This window comes from Sinocyclocheilus rhinocerous, unplaced genomic scaffold (assembly GCF_001515625.1).
Source record: "Sinocyclocheilus rhinocerous isolate Xijiao unplaced genomic scaffold, SAMN03320098_v1.1 scaffold468, whole genome shotgun sequence".
In the NCBI taxonomy this organism is placed as follows: Eukaryota; Metazoa; Chordata; class Actinopteri; order Cypriniformes; family Cyprinidae; genus Sinocyclocheilus; species Sinocyclocheilus rhinocerous.
This window is the reverse complement of record NW_015635305.1, coordinates 2,355,279-2,360,359: the sequence shown is the minus strand read 5'-3', so window position 1 is coordinate 2,360,359 and position 5,081 is coordinate 2,355,279. Positions and strand designations below refer to the sequence as shown.

The 5,081-nt window shown below is 35.7% G+C and overlaps 1 long non-coding RNA gene across 1 annotated transcript; it reads left to right on the top strand.

Annotated features, from left to right (window-relative positions):
* The first annotated feature begins 3,981 nt into the window (after window positions 1–3,981).
* Window positions 3,982–4,584, top strand: LOC107746846 (uncharacterized). The gene is made up of 3 exons (XR_001640737.1): window positions 3,982–4,114; window positions 4,239–4,314; window positions 4,403–4,584. It is a non-coding gene; the product is annotated as an uncharacterized LOC107746846 (long non-coding RNA).
* The last annotated feature ends 497 nt before the right edge of the window (window positions 4,585–5,081 follow it).

The following is a 5,081-nucleotide window of genomic DNA, read 5'->3' as shown; positions in this document are numbered from 1 at the left end:
ATAAGTAAAAGACAACATGATGACAGTGGTTTTGTTTTCTGTACTAAAAGCACTCAAAAGCAATTTTGTCATTGTTGCACCAGTAGACAAGTGTTTGCCTTCTTTGATCACTCTTTCTTCATTGCAGTATTATCTTGACATTATATGTTTACTTTTCCACATTTATCAAAAAGCTTTAGGGCATGACTGGTCACATTTTTATGAACTGGCATATCAACTGAATAAGATGACAGATTTTTGAAATATCCAATTCAAGTTTGGACATATTAAATGTCCAATCACAAACCCACATGATGGACAGCAGAGAGACAGTGTATATAATATCTGTAGAGATGCTCTGATATGATAACTGTGCAATCAGCATCATACTGTACTGACCTGTTCATTATAAAAGAGCAACTGACTCTAATCAACCTGTATTTGAACTGCATCACTTGCAAGATGTTATTTTCTTTGATCTGTATTCAGTGTTCTGTTTGAGCTTGCGACGTTCACTAATATATACAGTATGTACTGTCATCATGTCAAAAGTTCTCTGTTTTTGTTTTGATTTGACATTGTATTGAATGAATAATCTAAATTGCTACTACTGGCATGTTGTCAGCGGTTCTGCAAATATAAACACCTTCAAAAATAATATCTATCCATAGAATAAGGAGGATGATACTATTTAAGCACATTGTTTTGCGTGTAACATGATGGTGCAGAATGCTTCAGGTAATACTTGATAAGAGCATATTGATGTGTCTGATTGATCAATGATATCTTACTACACTGCTCTTTATTTTTCCCTTTTGTTAGGTGGGGATATAATCATTTTCCACCAGACAAATTAAGTGGGAAAAACATGATATTGCAAGGTTTAAAAGTGTAACAGAAATGCATTCATCTCAGTGGATTAATGGATTAGCAAAAAAAAAAAAAGACAATGTGTGTACTATACTGACTGTAGTGGATGCTGAAGCCTTGTCAAAATGAACTATGTGAATTGTATGTGTGTACATATATAAATATCTGCTCTGTTATGCACTATGCCATCTCTACCTTGGATGCTATAGAACTAAGGTGTTTTAAAATATGTAGTCGCTGCAATAAACTGGAATTTTAGTGGAATAGATTCAGAATTGTCCTATTTATCTTTTGCAAAGTTTGTATTCAAGTCTGTATATGACCAGTTGGGTCTACTTCACAATAAAGTGATGACTGGCTGAATGATTTGAGCCTCACATGCTAAGTTTTGTTAGTACAATGGGATCAGTTTGAATGGGATCAGCAGATAACTGAATTCATTTTCTAAACTAGATGAAAAACAATGTGCTGAATGAAGTACACTTCAGACTTTTTTTAAGACTCGCTGTGTTCAGAATGGAATGCTAGCATGCTACCTACATAACTAGTACGCAACAAGTCAAGTCACTATTATCACTTCAAAATTAATTATATCTTAAAACAGCTGTAGCAGTTTTGGAAATTTAAAATTTGTGGTTAATATGACTGCTTGTTCATTCAGCACACATAAAACGTAATGTCAAGTCAAGCAAACATTTTTACATATTTTGCCAAGGCCTAGACTCCAAACTGAGGTAGTAAGAGTAGTATGCTAGTGGTGCTTAACTGCAGGTAAAGTTTCTTGTAACTGCTGATCAGTCCTACACAACATCTTGTATTAGTTTTAGCTCATTCCTCAGTACAGAACCACTTCAACTCTGTGATGTTGGTGGGTTTCCTCCTATGAATTGCTTGCTTCAGCTCCTTCCACAACATTTCAATTTAATTCAGGTCCAGACTCTGACTCAGTCATCCAAAACATTCACTTTGTCCTTCTTTAACCATCCTTTGGTAAAATGACTTGTGTGCTTGGGGTCGTTGTTTTGCTGCATGGCCCAGTTTCTCTTGAGACTCAGTTCTCGGACAGATGTCCTGACATTTTCCTTTAGAATTTGCTGGTATAATTCAGAATTCATGGTTTCATCAATGATGGTAAGTCGTCCTGGACCAGATGCAGCAAAATAGGCCCAAATCACGATACTACCACCACGTTTCGCAGATGGGATGAGGTTCTTATGCTGGAATGCAGTGTATTCTTTTCTCCAAACAGAACACTTCTCATATAAATCAAAAAATTATAGTTTGGTCTCATCTGTCCACAAAACATTTCTTCATCACTGCAGACGGTCAGTGATTTTCTTTTTGGAGATCAGTGGCTTTCTCCTTGCAACTCTTGCCATGCACACCGTGGTTGCTCAGTGTGCTCCTGATGGTGGACTCATGAACATTAACATTAGCCAATGTGAGAAAGGCCTTTAGTTGCTTAGAAGTTACCCATGGTTCCTTTGCAGCCTCGCAGACTATTACAAGTCTTGCTTTTGGAGTGATCTTTGTTGGTCGACCGCTTCTGGGGAGAGTAACAGTGGTCTTGAATCTCCTCCATTTCTACAGTACTGTCCACAATATCATTCAAAACTTAGCTTAGCAGCCACACGAGACATGGCCACCACCAGACTGATGAAACAAGTCAGTCTTGACCACATGACAAAATTGTAATCTATATCATATAGGGTTTGTATTGCTGTGTTGTATTGTACTGAGTCGTAGTGCAACTCAAATTCAGTCACGTGACACCTCATCCTTATATAGACGTGTATGTATGACATGCAAGCTTATACATGACTTGAGTTTACCACAGTTACTTGAAGAGGATGCGAAGAGCAAGAATTAGTATTAAACCCAATGTCAGGCCAGGAGGTCGAAGTGTGGCACCCGCAGCTGAGGACAAGAGCTCCCAAGGGTCCACAGCTGTTGATGACACCCATCAAAAGCTGTCAACTTCTCCACAGTCTCAGCTGGAAGTCAAAGAGTCTGCTGTGGCGACAGGAGATGGAAATGTGCCCGGCTCTCCATCAGAGAAAGCATCACTGAACATGTAAGTACACCCTGACAGCACCCCCATAATTTACTAAATACTATTTATTCTCCCTGGAACCATATTTGTTTTTGTTTTTTGTTTTTTTTAAGGAAGACATTGGCTATAGAAATCAAGTATATTTTGGGCTGAATTGGAAAATGGCAATTGCCTCTCGTGTGGAATCAAATTGAACATTTATGATTAAACATACACTACCATTCAAACATTTGTGGAAATTAATACTTTTATTTATGATCTTGAAGGAAATTAGGCTAATACTTTCATTCAGCAAAGATGCATTATATTACAAAAAAAATCAAAGTTTAATAAACTTTACAAATAAAGTTTGTTGAAATATTAAATTACTAAAACCAAACTGAAATAAAAATAAGTGAAAGCTAAAGAAAAAAGAACAGAAAGTAATAAGAACTTAAAATAAAATTCAAGTTGAAATATAACAATAAATTCTAATTCAAAATATTATTTGATACTTGGTTTCATCATAGTCCTTGACTTATCTTTGTGTTTTTCTTATCATAATCATTAGATTTATCTCATTTTGTTTTCAATTTTATTTTCAATTTTTATTTTCTTTTTATCTTCTATTGCATTGCTGTTGCATATGAATGTGAACTTTGATATTTCAGATTATATTTCCTGACTAGGTACTTGGGTAATGATTGTTTACATCTCAAAAGGTCCTTCCTTTCCACAGAGGAGACTCAAACACAGATCACTGCTCCACCAACTCCCACGTAAGTGAAATTAAACCTATATTAATATTTTTATGTGTGCATATGTGTCACATCAAAGGAATTGCTGTTTGTATTTGTAGATATACACTACTGATTCCAGTGATCGCAAAGCTGAATTTTCTGCAGACATTAATCTAGTCTGGATCATCTAGTCACATGTGATCAATTTAATTCTTGAAATCCTTGCTGAATAGAAGTATTCATAAAAAAAATTAAAATCTTACCCCCAAAACTTTGAACTGCAGTGTGCATGTTTAAAATATACTTTTTGTAAACTTGACAGTACTGAATGAAGAACCTACTGATGGAGAAAGTGGCGCAGTGAATGACGAGCGTAATGAGGCATCTGCCATCCAAACTAAAAAATGGAAACACTCCAAAAAGTGGGAGAAGGAAGAACAGGAACTTACAAAATGTAAACGGAAGACTAAAAAGAGCAAAACATCACAGCAAGGTAGTGGGTTTTTTTGTTGTTGAGGATTTTAAAATACGTTACAAATTACAATACATTTTTAAAGTGCTCACTGAAAATTGATGTTTGTTTTGTAAAATTCATCTGATTTTTATGTTCTACACAGAGTGTACTGGATCTGAGCTGGGTGCTGATTGTAGTGAAGTCTCGTTAACAGACCCTGGTGCTGAAGATGATCATGGGTATATAAAAGTCTTACCAAAGTCAGAGATTTTTCTTTTGGCAGTGCTCTAATTGCAAATCTTTATCAATTACCCCATTATGTGTCAGGAAGAAGCTCTATCCAGAGAGAGCAACTAAGGAGGAGGTTTCACAAAGCTCCTCCAAACATTCAAAAAGGCCCAATTTGGCAAAAAGTGTTCCGAGCCAAAAGCAACAGTAGAGATTGAGGATACAGCAGAAGAATGTCAAGATAAGAGCTGCAGCGAAGCAGAGAATGAGGTATGTTTTCACATATCGGAGTTTGTATTGATTCCACACCTGCCTAGCCTCTTTTTTTGTTTGTTTACCACAGTACATAGATAACCACCCAGGATAAAATAATGTTTTAAAGGGATAGTTTATCCAGAAATGAAAATTGTCAGCATTTACTCACAATCATGTCACTCCAAGCCTGTATGAATATCTTTTGTGGAACGCAAAAGAAGATATTTTGAAGAATGTTGACATTCATTGAGACATTTCTGAAAATATCTTCTATTGTGTTTCACTGAAGAAAGTCATACAGGTTTGGGATGACAAGCTTTTGGTGAAATATCCCCTTTTTTGTTTGCATTGATCATACTGCTTTTACATCTACCAGACAAACCATTTTTTAAAACAAAATTTTCCATTAAACAAACTCCGAGACACCAGTGTGTTTCATTAGTGATAACTTAAATGAATATTAATAGGGATAATCCTAAAACATACTTTTTTTTTTTTTGATCGTTATATTTGAAGATCATCC